The following is a 25,057-nucleotide window of genomic DNA, read 5'->3' as shown; positions in this document are numbered from 1 at the left end:
ATGTTTTTATGCTCTCACAGTTGTCTCTGGTTATTGTGTAGGCCTGGCCAGTGGCTTGTTTCCTTGGCAATGGGGGTCAGCTCTTGAAAGCAACAAATGATTGGCTCAAGTGATTGGTACAAGCCACTTCTCTTTTGTTCATCACATTCTTGGTGGCAGGAGTTAGCAACAGCACTAAATTAGGGGCTCTGAACACCTAACTGTTCAAACAGCACGAGCTGGACAGCCACTCCTTCCCAGGTGGCTCTCATTCAAGTCCAGCCGCTCTTCACCCTGTACAGTGACATCAGCCACTGTCATGTGAATCTGTGTATTTTCTAATAAACATACTGTTAAAGTTGTGCTAAAATGAGGAATAATCCTCCTAAGTCTTTGATAATCAACTTAACTTTTTTTGTACCATTTTAGTGTTATATATATTATATATGTAAAATTTTGTTAGAGTTTCAGTAAGAACTGTGAAAAAAAAAAAGGTATTCCAAATAACTCAGTGGTGATTACTATGAACATTAAAGAATGGTAAGATTATCAAAAGTAACTGTGACAGGGCGCCTGGGTGGCTCAGTTGGTTAAGCGACTGCCTTCGGCTCAGGTCATGATCCTGGAGTCCCGGGATCGAGTCCCGCATCGGGCTCCCTGCTCGGCAGGGAGTCTGCTTCTCCCTCTGACCCTCCTCCCTCTCATGCTCTCTCTCTCAAATAAATAAATAAAATCTTAAAAAAAAAAAAAAGTAACTGTGACAGTTTCATAAAGAAATAAATAGTAATAAATGGACTGGAAGTGAGAAGACCAGATCTTTAATGTTAGCTTTATTACCAAGTAAACATATGAATTTGAATAATATTTTTACTTCCTTTTTCTCATTGTTAAAAAAGAGAAAATTGGAATAGAAAATTGTTAAATTCATGTCTGCTCCAAAATCACACATTGTAATATTTAGAAAGCATTTTAAAATGGTATTTACTGTATGAAATGTGTAAGTAGAGGGTTATATTCAAGATTAAATGAATTGCATTGAAGGCAAAGGTGGAGTGTCTTTATATAAAAGTTTTATGAACTATGTCGTACTGAATGAACATTCAAATTCTAATGGAATGAATGAACATGCTGTTTTGCCTAAACTAAAACTTTAGTTTCCATTTACATTATGATGGAACTGCCACTGATTAGCTGTTAGATTAAGCAAGTTCCTTAGCCTTCCTGAGCAAGTTTCTTCATTTGTGGAAAGGGAATATAATACACCTTACAGAGTTGTAAGGGTAAATGAAATAAAGTCCTGACATATAAAAGTTGCTGAGTTAATAAAACTCTTGTTACTTAAAATCTCAAGATTATTGGGCTCTGAGCTCTTGTCAAAACTCTCTCAAATTTCACCTCCTCAGAACATGGTCTGCTTACTTATTTTGTCCTCTCCCTTCTAGAATGTATACTCCACGAGGTCAGGAATTTTATCTGTTTTGCTTATTGCTGTTATCCTCAGCACCTAGAGCACTGCTTGACAAATAGAAGATGCAAAAAATGCATATATATATTTATTGGATTAATTAGTGAACAACACCATTACCAATCACCTACCAAACAATTCCACTACAATCTATAAATGATAAAGTGCTTAACTGATTGTGTTATTCTTATAACTTACTATGTATGAAATTTTAAGTATTATTAAATATTAGTTAATAGCTTGGGCATTACATTAATCTTTTTTTTAATGTTTTATTTATTTATTCATGAGAGTCAGAGAGACAGAGAGAGAGAGAGAAGCAGAGGCAGAGGGAGAAGCAGGCTCCCTGATGCGGGACTCGATCCCAGGACCCTGGGATCATGACCTGAGACGCTTAACCATCTGAGCCACCCAGGCGCCCCCGGGCATTACATTAATCTTGCAGGTTTCTTACAGAGTGGCAAAGAGTCCTATTCTCAAGGTTTCTAATTGGCCTATACACCCAATACAGATCCTCCCTGAATCTATTAGACAGCTGCTATACACTGCAGACTTGCTTTGTGAATCTCAATAGCTAAACAAAATTAGAGGAGTGCCTTGAGTTCAGATTTCTTTATGTGGTCCCCTCCAACTCTACCCCATTCCTACCTGGTAATATTATGTTTAGGCGGAACTTCCCCATTGCCTTTGGCTCTAAAGTTCTGGGCCTTCTCTTGTGTCCCCTCATTATGGAAAAATGACAGATATATCTGGGAATTTTACATATTTCAGGTCATTGATTATCTTTACACCCAGGAAGAAGGCAAGAAAGGCAAGATGAAGGCTCACAGTCTCACATGATTACAAAGGTCAGGAGAATATGGTAAGCAAGTGAAAGGGTGGGAGTAACGAAGATCAAATATGAGAGTTATAATCATATCCTTTATTTTTATTGCACTTTGGTATAAGCATGTAACATAAACCTATATTAGAGATTAAATTTTCTGATATAAAATTCAAATCCTAATTAGATGATATTTTGGTTATTATATTTTTCTTGTCTAATCCATTATTTTGTTATCTTGAACCAGAGAAATGTGACATTTTTCTTCTGTAGCATCTGGGAGCAATATTAATTTTCTTCAAATCAATAATGTAAAAGTTTTTCACAGATAGGGTCTTTTTTTTAATTTAAATTCAAGTTAGTTAACATTTAGTGTAGTATTGGTTTCAGGAGCAGAATTTAGTGATTCATCATTTGCAAATAACACCCAGTGCTCATCCCAACAAGTGCTCCTTAATGCCCCTCACCCACTTAGTGCCTCTCCCTTCCCTCCTCCCCTCCCCCATCCCTCAGTTTATTCTCTATAGTTAAGGGTCTCTTATGGTTTGCCTCCCTCTTATATTTTTCCTTCCCTTCTCACAGATAGGGTTTTCTAAACCATAGATTCCTTACTCAGCCTTTTTTTGCATACTTAAAATATTTATTGAATTCAGTTCATGGTTAGTTTTTAGAGCTACAATTCAGAACACTAACTTTCATGTTTTTTTAGATTTTTATGTACATCCATATTAGCTGAGAAAAGGCAAACTGATACAAGTTTGTTCATTTTTATAAATTTTGAAATCAAATAACTTTTTTTTTTTAAAGATTTTATTTATTTATTTGAGAGAGAGAGAATGAGAGAGAGCACATGAGAGGGGGGAGGGTCAGAGGGAGAAGCAGACTCCCTGCCGAGCAGGGAGCCCGATGCAGGACTCGATCCCGGGACTCCAGGATCATGACCTGAGCCGAAGGCAGTCGCTTAACTGACTGAGCCACCCAGGCGCCCTCAAATAACTTTTTTAGAATCAATTCTTAGGTCCACAAAGGGTAATCATCGCTTGAATTTCTGAAAAATGATTTCTGCATACAAAAGTAGGCCAGATTTTTCCTGGTTAAGTGAAAAGCGCAATTTGGTTAGAAATAAGATGAATAAAATGAATGATTTGTTTGTGTAAGTGGTTGTGAACAGACTTGTAGAGAAATAGAGTGTTTATAATGTCAACCAAAGGCCCAGTCTTCAACTAAATCTTCATTAATGAGTTTAGCTCACACTTTCTTTAGATAACAGAAACCAATTTCTTTTTCTTTTTCTATTTCTTTTTCTTTTTCTTTTTTTTAAGATTTTTTATTTATTTGACAGAGAGAAAGCCAGAGAGGGAACACAAGCAGGGGGAGCAGGAGAGGGAGAAGCAGGCTTCCCGCAGAGCAGGGAGCCCAATGCAGGGCTCCATACCAGGACCCTGGGATCATGACCTGAGCCGAAGGCAGACACTTAACGACTGAGCCACCCAGGCGCCCCCACAAACCAATTTCTTAAAAACACCCACCTCCCCACCCCCCAAAACACCTTCAGTCTCACACCACATCTATTGTGCCTACAATCCCTCAGGAAAACATTGACATGTGTCCATGGTTCAAACCATGGTAGTACATCCATTTCACAGTATTCATGGCTACGTTCAAGACATGTTCTCTTTTTGTAATTTGAATGTGACCCCCCCACACACTGAATTATGAAATACATGTATGTTGTATGCAAACTGCCAGCATAGATTTAATTTTTGTAAAGCAAGTCCACTGTGAGCGCTGACTTGCTAGAGCACCACCTGCATCCCTGTACCCACTTCACTCAACACAAAAATAATTTCCTGGTAGGCCCATTACTGGTTCGATACTCAAAAGCTATTCAAACACCTAAAACCTTCCAGACGTCACAAACGACTATAGCTAATAGGGGGGTATTTATATCTTTTATATCTGTACTCTCATTGGTAGGTGTGGAGGACTACAAATGATTTAATCTTTTCATGTAACTTTGCGCTATATGTCCTTTCACCCCCAGCTTCAACATGTGAAGAAATGTTATGTTAAACTTATATTTACAAGTGATAGTTCCTGTTCAGCAGGAATTTCTGCTGTAGTCAACCTTTTTATAAATCCATCCTTGGCAAAAGCTTTTCCTGCCAAGATTTTTTTTCTTTTTTACTTAATACATTTTAAACCATTAACACTACTGTAATTCCAGCCCTTGTTTCCAGTCCATTAAGTTTTTCATCAAGTTAACTTTGTCATTAACATGTCTTTGCTATTCTGGTCATACTTCTTACTGTCGTTCGTTTCATAATAGCTTCTTAAGTCATGTAAATTTAATACAGTGTGCATTAGTATTTGGTGTGCAGTATTTGTCACATAGGAATAGTCTACTTCCACAATGACATATGCTCTTCAGCGACTCCTGAAACACACAGCTCTATCAGTCTTTCATTTTCTTCTTTTCAGTGCAGAGAAAAGCAGTGTGATGTGATGATAAATGGCAACTCCTGGGCAATGTTAGGAAGACATCCGGTAGTGGTGGCAGTTGTGATAAACCTGAGAACACCTGCCCAAAGGCAGCAGTTTTTATGAATCAGGGTTAAATTTACCTGAAAGCCCAAAATAACAGAGCTTAAATAAAATATAAACGCATTTCTCTTGATAAAAGTCCAGGAAAGCAGTCCTCAGTGAGTATAACATCAGGAAACTATGCCCTTTTTTTCTTACTGCCCTCACACCCTCCATCAGCAGCTTCCCCCCTGTGATTGAGCATGATTGCTCTAGCTATTATATCCACATTCCTCCCAACAAAAAAAAGGAAAAGGAAGAAGATGGCATGCTCCCTCCCTTTGAGGACACTTCTGAGACAGTTCACATACCACTTTCACTGACATCCTGGCCACACCCAACTGAAAAGGAAGCTGGGTCTTTAGGTGACCATGTGCTCAGCCCAAAACTGGGAGATCAATTACTGTTAACAAAAGGAAAACAGATCCTGGAAAACAACTAACTGCCCACACCACATGACTACTCGGCTCCAGCTAGTTTAGGCCATGTGCAAACGTGGACCTATTGAAATGCTAATTACTCAAGAGAAATGAAAATCCATATTTTTATCTGAAAGAGTACAATTTTTTGATGTTGGCAAGTGATTCAGAAAATGTTTATAGCTTGAGAATCAAAATATCTGTGGTCTACATCCTATCTAAGTGTATTACTTGTGACTATATATATAAATAAGGGTATAGAAAATCATGAAAAAGATCTGCTACATGTCTTCATGTTGCAACATTTATGCAAAAAGGCAAAAAAGGATTTATCATGGTAGGAGGAAGTTGCAGGTATTAACATGTTTTATCCTCAGAGGAGACACTCACCTGCTTCTTACTAGGTATTGACACAGTGAAGAACTATATCCATATTAACTTGTAGCAGGGGGAGGAGAAGTGGAGGCACAGAGGGAGAGGGAGAGAAAGAATTTTAAGCAGGCTCCACGCCCAGTGTGGAGCCTGATGTGGGGCTCCATCTCACCACCCCGAGATCATGACCTGAGCTGAAATCAAGAGTCGGACGTTTAACCAACTGAGCCACCCAGATACCCCGAAGTAATTTTGAATATATTTTGAAGGTAGAATTGGCAGAAAGGAAGAGAATAGTCAAAGATGACTCCCAGATTTTTGGCCTGAGCAACCAAAAGAATAGAGTTGCTATTAAATGAGACACGGAACATACAAGAAGGAGGGAAATATCAGGGAGTATATTGTGGACATTTAAATTGGAGATACTTATTAGACACCCGATAGGAGAGGCCCAGTAGACACTGAGATATACAGGTCTGGAGTTCAGGAAAGAGTGACAAGCTGGAGATATACATTTGGGTACCATGAGTAGACAGCATTTAAAGCCCCGAGACTGGTTCAGATCACCTGTAGAATAAGTGTACAGAGATGAGAAAAGGATCAAGGGCTGAAACCCAGGCACCCCAACATTTAAAGGTCAGATAAGAGGGAACCTGCTGAAAGACCTGAGAAGGAATGGCCAGGAAAGTAGGAAAAGGGGTGGTCAAGTGTGGCACCCTAGAAGTCAAGTGAAGGAGGTATTTTAAGAGGACAGTAATCAACTGAGTCGAATGATGTTGACAAGTCAGCTAAGACGAGGACTATAAAGGGACCATTGGCTCATGCTCTCAACAACTACATCAGCTTCCAGTCCTGGAGGAGGAGTACATTTCTCTGGAAAATGTTTCCCTGCCAGATCCCAGTTTGAATTAGGAGTTTCTCTTTAGTGCTCCTTTGGTATACTACACTTATCTATATAATAGCATTTAAGCATTCAACAAAAAATGTATCTATTATTTATTATTCCCCAAGTACTACTCTAGGCTGGCAGTCTAACAAAAAGTCAAAAATCCTTTCTCATGGAGCTTTAATTTTAATGGGGGAGGGGAGGGCACAGACGATAACATTAAAAAGAAAATTTGTATAGTATGTTGAAGTTACTAAGTACTATGGAGAAAAATAATACAGGGAAAGGGTATAGGGAATGTAAGGAGTTGTAATTTTAAATAATGTGCTCAGGAAAGGTCTCTGAGCAAAGAGCAAGCCACGTGGGTACCTGGGAGAAGAACGTTCCTGGCAGAGGGAACAAACCAGAAGCCCTGAGGCAAGAATATGCTGGCCATGTTCAAGAAATAGTAGGGAAATTTGTGTGGTTAGATCAGAGTAGGCGAAAAGGAAAGTGTTAGGAGAGGAGAGGTGGCATATTGCCAAAGAAGCTGCCAGGTTTTATCCAGCAAATACCAAAGAGAGGCCAATTTCCTGCAGTTCTCACTAAATCAGTCTTTAAGGCAATTTAAATCAAAATCCTACCATAGATTTTGACTGGGCGGGGGGAAGAGCTACTCTTAAAATTTACAAAAGTTACTCTATGTAAACAATACAACAGTACCTGGCAAATAGTGCATGTGTTAGCTATTGATATTAACACCACAAGGCTGCAAATAATCTACATGTTCATTGACAGGGGGCTGGTTAAGTAAATTATGGTTGAGTCACATACAATATAGAAGTAAAAGATGAATAAGTTTTCTATGGAAGTATCTCAAGATACATTGTTTAGTGAAAACAAACAGGTACACAGCAATATGTAGGGTGTTTAGTATTTGTATTCAAAAATAAACAGGAAGAATAAGCTTTTTTAAAAAAATTTCTTTTACATCTCTAGAAGTATATCAGAAAGGCATGGAGGGGCACCAGGGTGGCTCAGTCGGTTAAGCGGCTGACTCTTGATTTCAACCCAGGTCATAATCTCAGGGTCCTGGGGATTGAGTCCTGTGTCGGACTCCATGCCAGCGCATAGTCTGCTTGAGATTCTCTCTCTCCCTCTGCCCCTTTTCTGCTCTCTCTAATAAATAAATAAGTCTTTATTTTGAAAAAAAGGCATGGTTGGGAGAAGAGGTGGAGGGAGATTTTCCACTGTATGCCTTTTTGATATGAAAGTCATGTGAATGTGTTACCTGTTCAAAATAATAATTTTATTTTATTTATTTTTTTTTTAAGATTTTATTTATTTATTTGAGAGAGAGAGACTGAGAGAGAGAGCACATGAGAGGAGGGAGGGTCGGGAGGGTCAGAGGGAGAAGCAGACTTCCTGCCGAGCAGGGAGCCCGATGCGGGACTCGATCCAGGGACTCCAGGATCATGACCTGAGCCGAAGGCAGTCGCTTAACCAACTGAGCCACCCAGGCGCCCCCAAAATAATAATTTTAAAGCAGTTCCAGACAGATTAAAGATCTAAATTTAATAAGAAAAAAACCTAAATTTTAGAAAACAAAAATGAGTATATTTATGACTTCAGAAAAAGGAAATAATTCTAACATAAAAGGCAAAATGCACAAAATATAGGGAAAATATCAATTTAACTACATTAAAAATTTTTAAACTTGTGAACAACAAAAATCCTCATAAAATTAAAATATAACACTTAGACTGAGAAAAGATATTGTAGGGGCGCCTGGGTGGCTCAGTCGGTTAAGCGTCTGCCTTCGGCTCAGGTCATGATCCCAGGGTCCTGGGATTGAGCCCTGCATCAGGCTCCCTGCTCAGCGGGAAGCCTGATTCTCCCTCTGCCTGCCACTCCCCCTGCTTGTATTCTCAAGCTCTCTTGCTCTCTCTCGCTCTCTCTCTGGCAAATAAATAAATAAAATCTTAAAAAAAAAAAAAAAACTAAAAAAAGATATTGTAAAACCTATAACCGACAAAATTAGCACAAATTAACAAGAACAATATAAATATATAAAAATAAGCAAATGACACGAAAAAGCAATTCAGAGAAGACATCTCAATGGCTAAAAAAATATGAAAAGATGTTTGGTATCACAAGGAATCCTGAAAATATATATTAAAACAACAGTGGGAAACTGTTTCCCACCTATCAGACTGGCAAAAATACAAGGTTGAAGAACATGGAATGTTGACAAGGATTTGGGGAAATGTGAACTATTCTATAATGTGGTGGGAGTGTAAATTAGCACCACTTTGGAAAGTAAGTCAGTCAGGGTCCTCAACTGCAAGCAAAAGAAACTAAATGACTAATTTAAAAAGAAAAGGTGTTTATGTTTATTGAAAAAACACTGAGAAGCTTACAGATTTGCACAAAGCCTGGATAACAGGCTTGGAAAAAAGAACAAAGTAATGCTCTGCTGACAATCCAGAGCTAATTTTATGCTAGTGAACCAGCCTGGGGAGCCATCCATGCCTCTAGCAAGCACAATTTCTTGTGTCACTAAATTCAACGTCAGCATCCTGAGTGGGGGAAGGGAGTGGGGGGGTATCTGTTTGGCCCAGCTTTGGTCACAGCCCTGTGCTCTAGCTGCCCAAGGGGCTGGCGAAGTTTCACACACTTAAGCTTCTATAATGGGAGGTGAGTTCTGCCTCCCATGAAGTCTTATAATAGGAACTTCCTCAAATATACGAAGAGGATTCAGATTCAGGGCAGCGAAAAAATACCAAACGTCCTTAGAAGAGAATAATCTAGTCCATGACCAGCAATTCCATTTCTGAGTGCAAACCCCAGAAATTTTTCTACATGTGTATAAGCAAATATTTACTCATATATTCATTGCCACATTGTCTCCAAAAGGGAAAAATTGGAAGTTACCCAATTTCATTCATTAGCAGGCAAATGGATAAATGGTTTTACTCCTACAATAGAATACTATATCATAATTAAATGAGTAAACAAGATCTATATGTATCAACATGAATAAATTCTCAAAAACAGTGGTGACAAAAGAACACAGTTGTAGAAGAATACACAGTATGATAGTATTTACATAAAATTTAACCATATGTAAAATTATAGTATGTATTTAGATATATATGTAATAAAATTAGAAACACACATTCATGGAAATGATACATAGCTACTTCAGGATACCTTCAGGAAAAAAGAGAGGGGTTAGGGTAGTTTTAACTATAACATTTTATTGCTTTAAAAAATGCAAATTTGGAAAATAATATTTGCATAGTAGACAATGTCAGTTTCACCCAGATCCCCTTGGATACCTTAATGGCCTCAATAGAGCACTCATACACAACTTTCTGTATCAGGTCTGCCTCTGGGGAACTTGATAAGACCATCTATTAACACAAGCTCCTACTTCCCCAACATATGCCCGTAACTCTGCCTTCCCTCTGTTACCTATGGGTGAATGTGCATGTTCAGATCTAAGGTCAGATTCTCTACCTGTGTACCAAATCCCACCCCTCTCACATACTCCAGGACATCACTACAAGAGTTGTCTTCTTTCTAGCCATACAAGTTTTTGCTTCTTTACTAATATTTTCCGAAGTATACAAACCACTATCTTTAACCAAAAAAAAAAACCTCTCTAGATCCAATTCCCCTTCCTGCCATGACCACATTTCTTTGCTCCTTTATACCACAAAAGTCTTCAGTAGAATTGTCTAAACTTGTTTTCTCCAATTTCTGTCTTCCCACTTACTCTTGAAACTCACTCAGATGAGATTTTCATTCCTTCGGCTCCTCCAAACCTGTTCTTCCCATGGTTAACCAATGGTTTCCATATTGCTAAATCAATAGTCAATTTCTGATCCTCAGTTTACAGCATTTGACACAGATGATCACTTCCTCCACCTTGAAACACTTTCTTCCCTTGCTGTAATAAAAGCTGGCGTTATTGTGTAGCAACTATTCATTCTCCTCACCCTTCCACTATGGGCATTTCTTTTTAAAATCTGGGTCAAGGGGCGCCTGGGGGCTCAGTTGGTTAAGCGACTGCCTTTGGCTCAGGTCATGATCCTGGAGTCCCTGGATCCAGTCCCGCATCGGGCTCCCTGCTCAGCAGGGAGTCTGCTTCTCCTTCTGACCCTCCCCACTCTCATGCTCTCTATCTCATTCTCTCTGTCAAATAAATAAATAAAATCTTTAAAAAAAACAATCTGAGTCATATGATGTCACTTCTCTACTAAAAAATGTTTCCCTTAATTGTTTGATCTCCTATATTACTAATGTCCTCACTTACCCCAATTCAACCACTCTGGCCTCCTTGCTGTTCTGTGAACATGACTATCCCAGGCACAGTCATGCTTCATGGACTTTAGCCTTGCTGTTTCACCAACTAGAATCCTGTTACCCAATTGGACACACAGGCTTGCCACCTCACTTCCTTAATATTTTGGCTCAAATGCCTCCTTCCATTGAGGTCTTCCCTAACCACTTTAACATTGCACCTCCCTATCTCCAACTTTCCTATCCCTTTTCCCCTCTTTATTTTTCTTCATAGCAGTTACCACAACATGAACACCACATATTTTATTTATTCATCTATGGTCTCCAATTAGAATGAGTGTACATTCCAGAAGAAGAGAAAAAATTTTTTTCATCTGTTTTCTTGTGTGTTGAATCTTGAGGGCTTGGAATATAGCATTATTAAGTATTGCTTAATGAATGAAAGAATCCATCTGACATTCTGCATATTTGAAATTTCACCAATATATGTAGATATTTAGAGATAGACTATCTAGAGATAGACTCAAAAGGAAATACAATTAAGCAAATGTCTCCAATTCACAAAATATCTTCCAAATCTACTAAACTGTATTTATGTTTTCATTATGAAAGCAGAGTTTACCTAAAAGGAAGGAGAAATCTTCAGTTTCCTTGACGTCAACATTCTCTTAAACTTGAGCTTTGATGTGTTTTGCATTCCTTTCAATGGCTACTATGTGGGTTCTCAACATTTTTTACACAAAGCCTTTAAAGCCTCTTGTTCAATTCAATAGGATTAGGTGTGGAAGGCAAACTATATGTGTAGAAAATACACTTCTGGCCCACTGAAGGTTCTCCCTATCCACCATACCTGGTCCTCCTCTGGATCCTTTGTCAAGATTCCATGCTTGACACTTACAGCACAAACCCAAGGCCACATTTGTGAGGAGCTGCAACCCAAGGTTATTTTTCAAGTTTCTAGAAGACAACTCAAGGGGCGCCTGTGTGGCTCAGTCGGTTAAGTGTCTGCCTCCACCTCAGATCATGATCCCAGGGTCCTGGGATGGAGTCCTACGTTGGGCTCCCTGCTCAGCGGGGAGCCTGCTTCTCCCTCTGCCTGCTGCTTCCCCTCCTTATGCTGACAAATAAATAAATAAAATCTTAAAAAAAAAAAAAAAAGACAACTCAATTCCAGTTCTTGGTTTTGTTTCCTAAGCATGTAACTTCTTCCGACTCCTATTTTGCCTCCCAGCTTCTGATGCCATGACCCCAAAACTTAACAGAGGTTAAGAGGATCATAATTAGACACAAGGCCAGGTAACTTAAAAAAATAATGGAGCGCGCATACACATACCTGACATTCATCCTCGCTCCACTCCCCAAGCCCACAGTAGCAGATAAGGAGAAATCAGTTTGCTAGACTTTGTTCTCTGCAGCAGCTAGTGTGACGAACCAGAAAAAAGTTAACTTAGATTTTACATTTGTTTTCATTGCTCTAAAAACCCCCTCCACTCCCCAATATTTGCAGCAATTTCTGTCCAGTTTCTTAATAAGCAGGGATGGAGCTGACCCAGATTGGGTTCTCCTTGGCTGGGTCTGGCCTCCATTTTAGATATGAGTTAACCCTCCGAAAAGCTTTATCTGAAGCAGGGATTCCCTTTTTTTTTTTTTTTCCTTCCCTCTCCACTCCAGCCTCACCTCGGCCAGGTTTTCCTCCTTTCACATTTTTCTACAATTCATTCCTGAGTCATGCATGACAACTTTCACACTATTTACGTTACGCCTCCAGATGACCTCAGGTGATGGCAGGGGCGATGAGAAAGAAATCAAGAGTCCAAAGGACAGAACCCATACCCCAAAGCCGCGGGCCACGATCCGGGGGTCGGGGCGCGGAGGCGGGCGGAGGCGGGCGGAGGCGGGGCGCTCGCTCCCGGGAGCGCGGCTGGCTCCTCCCTCCCGCCCCTCGCGGGTACCTGGCGGCGGGCGGGGGCGGTGCTGCGTGGCGTCACGCGGCGGGGTGGGAGAGCTGGCAGGTGACACCCCGGCGGCCTGCTACCCTTTTTCAGCTCGGTTGGCGGCTGGGGCAGCAGGGGCCGCTGTGAGGAACTCCGCGCCCGCGCCGCCGCCCGCCGCTGCCCTCTGCTCCCGCGCGCGCCGGCCGCTTCGTCTCCGCTCCCCTCGGGGTGAGTGCGGGACTGCAAGCCCGTGGGTTGGGGCTAAACTTTTCCGGGGCGCGGAGAAGCGATGGGGGAAGGGAGAAAAGCCCCGTCGGCAGGGGTGCGGAGCAGCCGGATGGAGTGACCTGGGCGCGGCGGGCGGGCAGCGGGATCCGGGTGCGGGAGACCCGGGAGCCTGGCCAGGCCCTCCGCGGGCTGTGGGGAGGCGCTTCGGGAGTTCTCGCACCACGGCCTGTAGGTGTGGAGGGCGAAGGCCCTTCCCGAGGGAGGGCGGGCCGCCGCGCTCACCTGCGCTCTCCCTGGGAGCCCCCCGACGCCCCGGCGTCCCGAGGGGCCGGTGCTCCCGGGCCGCCCCGGGGCTTTGACCTCCCCGAGCGCTCCCGCGGGGCGGGGGCCCTGCTACTCCGGGCGGGAGGGCTCGCTGGTGGGACTGGGAGAAGGACCTGCTCGACCTTGGCCACGGAGGTCACCTCCCCAGCTCCGGGATCTGGCTTCGCTAGCCTCCCTCTCCCCCAAATTCCCGAGCCCCTTTCTTTCTGCTTCCTTCCCCTTTGGGGCGCTTTTGTGTTCTCGAGGCCGGAATGAACTTGGAGGGTGGGGGCTGCTCTCGCAGCGTGGCGCTGCTGCTTTGGCTCCCTGAGCTGCACTGTGTCCCGGCGACTGCCCCTGGCTGAGAAGGGTGATGAGTACTGAGCCGTAGAACAGGTCGTGCTGGAGATGGAGATGGGAAAGCCTGTTGTTTCATCTTCCAAGGTATCCTTGGTTAGAAAATTGCCCCCCCCGCCCCCATCAATCAGCGCTGATTCAAATTTACGGGATGCGGAGCGAGCGTTCCTTCGAGCTCCCTGGGGAGCCGGGGCAGGAAGGATCGGGTCTTGCCCCCGAACAGCGCCCTGTGGGGTTGGGGAAACACGTCCCACGCCGACTGACGAATAGTTTTGGCGAGCCAAGCCTTTCCCCTCTTGCTGAGATATCCCCTCGGAAAGCATCTTAACTTATCCCCATACTCGCAGATTACTTCTTGTTTCACAACTCCCATTTATCGTTCAACTGCTGTGAAAGAATCATCCATACTTCGTGATTGCCTCTGGCTTCTTACTGCTCACGGGCTTACTAATTCCCTTACTTCGTAATTTCTGCTCCTACTACTGGCCAGAAATTGTTCTCCCCAAGGTCACGGAAGACTAGAAAAATCTCTTCCCCTCAAAGGCAGGCATTTATTTAGTGTTTATGTGGTGGGCACTGTTCTAAGAATTTACATTAACTCCTAATCCTCGCAATGATCCTGTGAGGTTAAAGGATTATGTTATCCTCATTTTACGGATGATACCTCATAACTTGCCCAAGATCACACAAGTAGCAGGAAGGGATTCCAACTCCGGGGCCCTGGACCAACCACTGTGCATACTGCCTCAGGTAGCACTCCTTTCTTCCTCCTTATTTCCTGAAGTCCTGACCTGAGCTCTTGGAAGCATCACTGACCAGGTTCTCATTCTCATATCACTCTTGTGTGGTTTTGTACTAGTTTACGTTCTTTTTAATTTTTATTTATTTATCATTATTTATTTTGAGAGATTTCGCAGAAATCTCTGCGAAGTTATCACCTCTAGTTATGTGATTTAAGATCCTGTGCTTTTCATGTGTCTTACTTAGTTTTCGAGTAACATCTGTCAGTTTCTATTGTAATATTCCTTGTGGACTTGCCCTCTTCTGCCTCAAAGCATTTCTGGTTAACATCATTTATGTCAGGGGCCCCGTCACCATCCTAGTCACTCAGGTGCAAAACTCAGCGGTCCTGTCTCATGTCACCTCTCTCCGAATCTTGATATCTCTTCAACTTCTACCTTGTCTCTTCTTCTAGCTTTCATTGAACCTTATCCTCCCTGACCCTTCTTCCCCAGTCTCCCTGTGATTTATCACCTATCGTTTGTCTTTTTCTCCTGTTGGGTAATGTAAACAGCTTAGGACATTAAATCTTCAGGCCTTACATGTAGTAGTTGCTTGGTAAATGTTTGCAGGATATGATGCAATATGAATTAAGGTAGTACACAGGTGTGCTTGATGATGGTAGAAACTGTTTTGAAAATTTTAAGCCAGATTTCAAAGGGTGTTAAGGAGTTTGCAATGGAAGACTTGGAGTAGCTGGCAGACATTGTGGAAGAGGAGAAAAGCCTCTGCTGACCTGACTGTTGCGGAGAGGAATCCAGTTATCCTGGCTAAGCATTACAGTTAGTAATGTAGCTGTAGGACCATATCGGTCAATAGTTATGAATCCTAATCTTACCTTAGCAAATCAAGACGTAAAACCAACCACAGTAACTTACAAAAAAAAAAAAAAAAGCCATCTTTAATTTCAAAATATAACATATACATAAAAATGCATAAAACACAAATGAAGAGATGACCAACAGTAGACCTATTTAGCAAGAGAATGGCTGTCTTATTCTGGCAGGAGATGTGATGATAATGGGATGAGACTGCAGACATGCCTAATAGGAGCCTTTTCCCAAAAGCTCTGTAAAGGTGATGTGAGCCTGGACTAGTCCCAAGAGGAGGTGTCAGGAGGTTTGCTGACATTTGAAGTGAGGAGAAGAGAAAACCAAGGAGGTGCCTAAAGTGAGACTAGGGAACCAAAGAGAGTTACACTGAGGGTAATTCTACCACAGTGGATGTTTTGCGATTTTGCCTTTGTCTCCATTTTTTTCTAACTATTAGCTAATGTTTCCTTCTGATTTCCAAATATGATTTGCAAAACTCCTGCTGTTTGTGTTATATTCCAGTAGTTGTAATGTCTACTCTATCCTCTACTGTTGAACAGGTGTATCAGTAACAATTATAAACAACCTGTTACCATAATAGTTACCTTTGCAGTTATGTCACTTTATGAATTGGGGTTTGTTTCTTTATGTCAGACATTGGAATGCACATAAAAGAAAATCCTTGTCCTCAAATCATTGGTAGTTGAGTGGAAGAAATAGGACTTTTCCTAATTTGTTCAATTATTCTCCTTGGTGTGCTGTGTGCACAAACATCAGCTTTAGGATATAGAAGAATGCTATTTACCAAATAAATAATTTTGGAGACTTTGTATATTAGCATGTTAAATTGAGAACTAACCTTGAATTTTAATCTAACACATCATATAGCATAAAAAGAAGCCTGCCATAAATACATTTTGAGAGAGGAGTATATCTTAGATGTGTTTCTGTCACTCATCCAATTTGGACCACCCACAAGTTATGAAGAAGTTGAAAGTGAATGCAAATTTAGCATTTTATAAGACTGATCTTCTAAAAAATCGAGATTTCCAATTATTCCTAATTTAAATGTATTAAAAGCACATATTATTACATTGGGAAGTAGAATTATCTGTTTGGTTAATGATAGAAGTAGCCGCACCACCATAAATACTTCTAAACAGGGGCGCCCAGGTGGTGGCTCAGTCGTTAAGTGTCTGCTTTCGGGTCAGGTCATGATCCTGGGGTCCTGGGATCGAGCCCCGCATCGGGCTCCCTGCTCGGCTGGAAGCCTGCTTCTCCCTCTCCCACTCCCCCTGCTTATGTTCCTGCTCTATCTCTCTCTCTCTGTCAAATAAATAAATAAAATCTTTAAAAAAAAATAGAACTTTAAAAAAAAATACTTCTAAACAGGCTATTACTCAGATGAACTAAGTTACCATATCACATATAACATACAAGTCTGCCATGTGAAATACAAAACCTTCATCCATCTTGAGAAGCAGCCTCACAGCCTTTGAACACAGCAGCCTAGCTTCTTCGTCCTCTCTGATATAAGGTTATAGAACTAAATCTAGCCGAAATTAGGGAGTTTTCAGAAGTTGCCTATTCCACAGACATTTAAATGAGTGCCCATTTTGTGTCAGGCAAAGTGATCAGCAGAATGGCCAGGGTTTCAGGGAGGTAAACAATTCCAGTGCAGTACGATCAACTATGAGCAACACAGTGTTGGGGAAGCCAAGTGGAAGAAGGGAGGCATAATCGCCCTCCTAAGCCGAAAGAAGAAAGAGTGGGAGTTAGGGCAGCAGAGAAATGAGGTGAAGGCAGGAAATCTGATTGAGGCTGAGAGAAGACAGATGCCTTGCGGAGGGTGCAGAGGAGGGTGTGAGGTCAGGTTGTCTAGGCCTGCAGTTTGCTGAGAGCCTTGTTTCACCTGAAGCATTTGGATTTTCTCCTAAAATCTGCGGGCAGCCGGGCAGCCCTTGGAGACATGCAAGGAGGTGAGGGGCCTGTTCACATTTGAATTTTAAAAGCATCCCTCTGGCATTTGTATCTTCACCTTTCTGAAACCTCTCCTCCTCCTGGTGGAGGCTCTCTCTCTCTCTTCTCGACCTGATAGCCAGCTCACAGTTTGTTTCTCTTTGAAAGGGACAGCCACTTTCAGTGTTTACATTAGATATCTTGATTATGCTCTGTTGGCATAACAATTTTGGAACAGAAAATAAGCTTTTATGACTGTCCTTGTGCCACATGTTTATAAAATGCTCAAGCTTGCATTTAAGTTTTCAGTCTTCCATTGATGAATATTTAGGCATCTTTTTAGGTATCATGATAGTTGCAACAAGGCACTCTACAGGCATTTTCTCATGAATCCTCTGAGGCTGGCAAGGTCTGTACCATGATTCTCGTAGTACACATGGGTGCAGAAAAGTGAAGAAAGGTGCTCAGGTGAAGAAAGCAGACAAGGTGCTCAGCATACACTGTTGAAAGTATGCAGCCAGGATCTGAACCCTGGTAAAACTGCAATGTTTAAGCTCTTCACACTCTGCATACTAACTCTGTGGGTTTATATTTTAGAGGGTGTAAGACACACTAGGGTTCTGATATTGTGTGGTAGTTTGGTGAGGGCATAAGGGCAACCCTAAAGATAAGCCTGATTTAGATTGTTTAGGGTCAGTGGTAGAAATGGGAGAACTAGAAAAAGAGGGTTTGGCTAGTAGTTCCTTATGTAAATGCAGCCCATTCTCCTTTCTGTCCCAAATGTCTGGGTTTTGTCTTAATAGCACATTTGGGATGTATTTGTTTGTTTATTACAATCAAATGATAGAACAAGGACAGAATAAGGACAGTAAAGGGTGCTCATATTTAAGGATGACTTATCCTAGGTCTGTCCAGGGGCTTCTCTGCCCACTCCCCTTCTTATCTTTTTCCTGCCTTCTCTAGGCAGACAGTGCTGTGTTGGTTCCTGTGGGTTACAGTGGTTTGTGTCCCAGAAGCAAGCAAATAAACAAACTAGTGCTGACCTCACATTTTAATCTCTCTGCTGTTTTCATTCAGTTAATTAGAAGGCACCTGCCTATACCTTCGGCCTCTGAAATTCTAACAGGTGTGACGTTAACGTGAAGAAAGATAGGAGGTAGAAGTAACATTCCTAGGAAACCAGAGTCCAGATACCGATTATTCAGCAGCTTAGAATGAGTTCCTGCGTAAATGTAGAGTGGAATTTAAAAAATAACGTTGCAGGAAGTACTATTCATTGTTCAAAGGGAGAAAAATAAATAGGTAGTAGATAATACTTAACATTAAATGTAGCTCATGTTTCTTAAAAAATAGGTTGGACATAGGCACTTGCCATTTCTCTAGGTAAAAGACAGTTAGATATTGGCAATTGCATTTGGTTTATCCTAATAAAGGACAGTCCTCTTGACATCTAACAGGTTGACCCAATGAGCTGAGCCTATACTCTCCATTTCCCCTTAAAGCAGACTGAGTGCAGCCAGGCCTGGTGAACAGGGGCTGCTAGTAGCCTGATCCCTGCTGGGTTACTGGCTCAACAGCAGTCTGTTGTATTTATCATAAGCCTGTTGGTGCCAGTTACACTTATTATTGTGATGAGATCATTTAAATACCAGTAATGGTTGTGTAAATCTATGAAACGCAAGTGCAAAAGGAAAGAGTATTGTTTCTGTGAAAGGAATATTGAATTCTTTAGAAAGAGTCCATAAAAGTGAGCAACTAAAAAAAGTGGGCAGGAAAACTGTGAAAGATTAGAGAGAAAATTGTGAACATTTGAAAGAAAATATCCTGCCCTTACTTTACAAGTTTATTGTCTTCGTTTTTTAGGTTTCAGTCCACTTAGAAAATTAAAACTGGAAATTGTAGAAGATAAATTCTGACTGTGATTTGTATAAGAAAAATTGGGGGGAGGAATTCTTCAAGGAAAATGTTGGAATTACTTTAGGAAATTGGGGAATTAATATATGTCTTAAGGTAAAGTAAATGTTTATGGGGTATACACGGTTTTTTGATTCTTTAAACAAATTTTTTTTATTAAAGATTGATTTATTTGAGAGAGAGAGTACATCCATGGCGAGAGGGGTAGAGGGAAAGGGAGAGAGAATCCTAAGCAGACTCCACGCTGAGCGTGGAGCCTGATGTAAGGTTCTTTCCCACAACCTTGAGATCATGACCTGAGCCAAAACCAAGAATCAGACGCTCAAGCCCCAGACAGTTTTTTTTTATTAACCAACCAGAACCAGTCAAAATACCTGCTGCTATTAGTCTGACTGTAATAGTTGATGCCATAGCATGGTGAGCAGTCACAGCGTTTGCCTCTGTTGTTATTCTGTGGGCCTACATTAACAAAGGAAAACTTTGCCATTGGGAACGTGAGAAGCAGGATACATGGAAATGTTTTTTTTCTTTGCTTACCATATCACGCTAATGGCACATAATTCATATTTCTTGTTTTAAATTAGGCTTTTAGCACCCATATAACATTCAAGTTTATTTTAATAATGTGAATCAGTATGTAGATCCTAGGGCTGATTTCCACCTCCTTTAAGTGACTTCCATAAAAATTGAAAGCAAAAATTGAAAAAATAATTCAGTAGTATAGTATTAGCTAGAGTCTATTAAACTTAATTTCTTAGTGTTACTAAGCTGGACAAGTTGAATTAGGCAGGGTGTAACTTATTCTAGATTCAAATACTAAATATACTATTTAGAAGTATAATAAGTATTTTCTGAAGCATTATAACAAGTTAGTGGAAAAAGACCAAACTTGTAAAGTGGAAAAAAATTAAAGTACATTCTTATAGTAATAGCATTTATTGAATACTTGCTATATGCCAGGCGTTGGAATACATTTTACATATGCCTTATCTCATTTAATCTTCATAGCAGCCCTACTGGGAAGGTTATATTGTTCCCATTTCCTAGACAAAGAAACTGATGCAGTATAGATGTTAAGTAATGTGCCCTAAGTCAAGTGGTTAGTAACAGAACTGGGCATCAGATCCATTTTATTCTGAACCCTAGTGCCCATATGCCCATGCTCTTACCACTTTTTAAAAAAATATTTATTTGAGAGAGAGAGAGAGCACAAGCAGAGGGAAGGGCAGAGGGAGAAGCAGACTCCTCACTGAGTGGGGTGACTGATGCAGGGTTTGATCCCAGGATCCTGGGCTCATGAGCTGAGCCCAAGGCAGATGCTTAACCCAGTGAGCCACCCAGGTGACCCTGCTCTTACCACCTCATAAGGTAGAATTTTCAATAAAGGGTTTTTTGGTTTTTTGGTTTTTTGGTAAGCAGCTTATTGGAGAGGTGATTCTAGACATTATGAGGAGGAAGGGAGAAAGGAGGCAGCCAGTATAGGATGTGTTCCTGAAGATGCTCCTCACACTCCTGTAGACACCTGCTTCACTCCCACCGGGTTATGCCTCATTGTCCTAGCGCCTAAGGGATGAGGAGGTAGAACCTTTGCTGGGACATGAGCATGTAGGTAATATATTAATAACATATTAAAGTGTTTTGACCTGGAAAGGACCTTAGTGATCATTTAGGCCAACCTCCTCTTTGACAGATGAGGAACTGGAGGCCCAGTGAGGCCAGGTCATTTAGCCAAGGCCACAGGCCTGTCGATCATCCTGGGCCAGAAACAAATTCTCCTTATCAGAGTTCAGGTGCTTTTCTAACCTCCTCATTATTTTTTCTTTGTTAGCCTTAACTCTGAACATGCCTTTACTATTGAAATTTGAAGTACCTAAATTACCCCACCCCATCTTTGTCTACAAGTAACAATATTGATTACTCCCTATACCTTGCTATAGAATATGAATGGGGCAAAGATCATGTTTCCCCTGTGTTATATGTGGAACACCTGAAGCTCAAAGCAATACAGTGATGTCCTCAGCCCCATGTATTATAAAACCCAACCCTGAGCTGTGACCGGAAATGTAAAGGAAGAAAAATACATTATGTTAGCAAAGATGACTAAACCATCCAGCACAAGCCATGTTGTCTCATTTAGCAATCCCTTCCTGTGCTTGTTCTCTTTGGTTAGCCTAAGTTCATCCCTTGTAGGTGACTGCCTGACAATCTCAGGGAAGTAACATCTGTGGGGCTACTTAGTAGACTCCAGGAAATGTAAATTATTTTTGCCAAGGTCACTAAGTGGTCAGTGGTAAACCTGGGTCTGCAGTACATATATTCTGACTATACATCCTGCCACTGACTCTGTGTGGCCTTCGAGAAACTTTAGAAAAATAGCATGGAGGAGGGCAGAGGATATGCTTAGGACAGTTGGCAAAATTTGCATGTGATAATGTATAATTTATGTTCCACTTTTTCAAAAAAGATTTGAAATGCTCATAATAAATATAGTAAGATCCAAGTGTAGAAGGGAACATGTAGGTAATGTAGCTGTGGTAAGTGGAACACTAAATTTTAACTATTAGCTGGGAGATCATATTGAAAAAGTAAGAGAATGTTTTCACAATTCTTATGGTTTGTTTTTTAAAACATAAAACATAAATGTGTCAGGTAATATTTTCCCCCCAGAAATGAATTGTAGAAGGGATTTATCATGTAGGTCCTTTGAAAGAGGATCTTGAATAACTCCATGTGTAATACTTTGAATAACAGTTTTGCTGAAGATGCAAAGATATTTTTTAAATTAGTATTGGTTCTTGATAACTCATTTATTGTGGATGTTAATTAAAGTGAACTCTTTGAAACGTTTCTCCAAAGTCTCCAAGGCTGGGCTAATAAAGTCTAGATTCTCATAATGATAGACAATAATAACTTACATGAAGTAGAGCAGGGCTTTTTAATCTAAGGTTGGCCTACGGATGGAATTCAGAAGGTCCATAACTCTCCAAAACATCAGATTTATATATACATGTGATCAGAAACATGGCCCATAGCAGTTGAGTCTCAAAGGACAAGAGCTATTGATTTAGGAAAGACATGAAATAATATATTTCATATAAGTAAAATGCTTAATAAGATTTAACTGTGTACATGGAAAAGGATTTGTCTTTTTTTTTTTTTTAAGATTTTATTTATTTATTTGACAGAGAGAGACACAGCAAGAGAGGGAACACAAGCAGGGGGAGTGGGAGAGGGAGAAGTAGGCTTCCCCGCTGAACAGGGAGCCCGAGGTGGGGCTTGATCCCAGGACCCTGGGATCATGACCTGAGCCTAAAGAAGGCAGACGCTTAACGACTGAGCCACCCAGGTGCCCCGTAGGTGGGCATATTTAATTAACATCTTTTTCTTCTTTGTTTTATGTCGTTATTGGAAAGGCCTTCCTTGTTTCAGTATTAAAAAATAATTACCTCAGGTTTCACTAAATGTTTTTTTATCTTTTTATTTTGAAATAATTATAGATTTACAGGAACTTGTAAAGTTAGTACAGAAAGATTCCATGTACTCTTCTTTACTCAGTTCCCCTAACCACCAGATATTTTTATGGTTTTATTTTTTGTGTTTAAATTGTTGATGCACCTGAAATTTATTTTGGTATAAGATGAGATATGGATTCCAATTTATTTTTTTTCCACTTGGTTAAGGATTTGTCTTTAATGTGAATGTGGAGTTAAGCATATAATGTTGACGTGACCCAACTGTGTGGACTTTATCCATCTTACAAGGATACAATTAGTACAGATAATTAGACCCTGGTAAAAAGATATCATCTCCAGCATGCACGGTAGTTTTCACTTCTGTTGTCCTAACTCTCTGGGAATAAAGGCTTCTACTTTTTTACGAACTGAACATTGCCTCTTTGCTATGGGCTGGACACTGGAGTTGTAAACACAGAGAAGTCACATTCTCTCCTCATTTCTGTCTTTATCTTATGCCCACATCCAAATTAGCAGCAACTGTGTCAGCTACGTCCACAAAACGTATCCTGAATCTCTCTACTTCAATAAACTCCTAATCCTTCTGTCTCACTACAATCAATTCTTTACTGAGCAACCAAGTTAATTTTTAAAAACACAAGTCCTGTCACTCCTTTGCTTAAAAGATCCTGTCACTACTTTGCTCAAAAGCCTCTGATGAGAGTTGCAATTTTGCAAGATGTGGATTTCTAGAGATAGATGGTGGCTGTGTTTGCACCAACAATATGAATATGCTAAACACTGCTGAATAATACACTTAAAAATGGTTAGGATAGTAAATTTTGTTATGTGTATTTTACCATAGGTTTAAAAAAGGAAAATAAATAATCTGCAACAACAACAAAAAAACCTCTGGTGGTTTCCTGAGATGGACCTAGAATAAAACCCCTGCTCTTTGACTGAGGCCTCAAGTTCGGAAGAAAATGAAACAGAACAGAGTGATACAACAGGGTCCCCAAGGGCAGAGGGCTGCAACAGTACATACCACTATTTGTCTTATTTATGTTTTTGTCTTTGTTTGCTTGTGTATCTTCCCATACAAGTAGACTGCATGAAAATAAAGATCTTGCTGTATCCTTAGTGTGGAGAATGGTGCTTGGTACATAGTAGGTTGTTCAAATATTTATTGAATAAATGAGTGGAGATGTGGTCCCTTCCCCCAAGGACCTTGCAGTTTCTGTTACTGATTCTCAGTCTCAGTTGTAATTCTGAGCAAGGTCTTTGAGAGCCTCTCAGCTTGGTCTCACATAGAGAATGGGCAAATAGTTCTGCACAAAATAAAATGATGTGGGGAAGGAGGAGGAGGAGAGAATGACGTTGGGGCCCAGAGAGTCAAAAACACATGAAGTATTTCCTCTCATTCAAGGTTGGAGAGAAACTTCTCCTCTCTTCTATCTCCCTCTTCACCTAAGAAAAAACAAAACAAAACAAAACAACAAAAACAAAAAAGCAAAGAGAAAACAAAAATATAGCTACATATCAGCATTCAGTCATGGACCCTGCCCAAACCAAGCTTAAAATGAAAATCGTATATGATACTGTATATCACATTCCCAGAAATGCCTGACTCCTTTGGGCCATTTGCTCTTAGAGGGTCCATTATGAGCCCTCAGTTGTGTTAGTCAATAAGACTGTCCTGCCAAAATGAGTCCATAATCTTACCAATCTTTCTATCATTCCAGAATTATCTTCTCTAGCACGCACTTCCCCAGTGACCATCAGAACTCACCCTTTCCATCCTGCTGTCAAACTACAGGCCATTTTGTAGATAACTGGAGTTTCATGTTCGTGTTTTTCATTATTTTCATGGCAAATATAAAGTATACTTTTCTGTGTCTACTGTGAAAAATCATACTTTCATATAATTAGAAAAATCAGATTATTTTCTGACTATCATAATAGTTTATGCTGATTTTAGATTGAAAAACATAACAAAAGATAACAAAACAAAACCAAAAAACTTGTAACAAAAAACAGACCTCATGTATAATCCCACCAACTGGAAATTACCATTGCTAACATTTTGATAAATTGCTTTGCAGCCTCTTAAAGGCATTTTTAAAACGCTGAAGTTTTTCTTGAGGAAAAAGAATTGATAGCTATTTAAGTGAAGAATAGGAGTCATCTGGTATACTTTAAAAAAAAAACCTTTACAAGCATTTGCGACATGGAAGTTTTATTTCTTCCTTTAAAGAAAACTCATATTAAGGAAATTTCCAAACATTTATAAAAGTAGAGAGAATAATATAATGAACTGGATGAACACATCACCCAGGCTCATGACTAATCTTATTTCATCCGTAAATATTTCAGTGTATCTTCAAAAGATAAGGACTTAAAAAATTACTACAATTATTACACCTTGTAATAAAATAATAATTTTTATGCTCTTAGAGGTACATGATAACTTTTAAGGAAAAGGGCAAAATCCTGAGAATCTCTGA

The 25,057-nt window shown here is 40.5% G+C and overlaps 1 protein-coding gene and 1 long non-coding RNA gene across 2 annotated transcripts in view; one reads left to right on the top strand and one right to left on the bottom strand.

The window, feature by feature from the left end:
- Nucleotides 1-4,837: 4,837 nt before the first annotated feature.
- On the bottom strand, nucleotides 4,838-12,614 carry LOC118016817. The gene is made up of 3 exons (XR_004680918.1): nucleotides 12,492-12,614; nucleotides 12,148-12,232; nucleotides 4,838-4,891 (listed from the first exon to the last, which is right to left on the bottom strand). It is a non-coding gene; the product is annotated as an uncharacterized LOC118016817 (long non-coding RNA).
- Nucleotides 12,615-12,798: 184 nt separating this feature from the next.
- Nucleotides 12,799-25,057, top strand: part of ELOVL7 (ELOVL fatty acid elongase 7) — a 75,991-nt gene continuing 63,732 nt past the window's right edge. Inside the window, exon 1 of the mRNA XM_035014482.1 lies at nucleotides 12,799-12,976. The gene's annotated coding sequence lies outside the window, so the exon portion shown is untranslated. The remainder of the gene's footprint in view (nucleotides 12,977-25,057) is intronic.

Source organism: Mirounga leonina, unplaced genomic scaffold (genome assembly GCF_011800145.1).
Source record: "Mirounga leonina isolate KUSES-001 unplaced genomic scaffold, KU_Mleo_1.0 Mir_168, whole genome shotgun sequence".
Classification (NCBI taxonomy): Eukaryota; Metazoa; Chordata; class Mammalia; order Carnivora; family Phocidae; genus Mirounga; species Mirounga leonina.
Note: the sequence above shows the minus strand (reverse complement) of the source record. Positions and strands in the feature narration are given on the sequence as shown.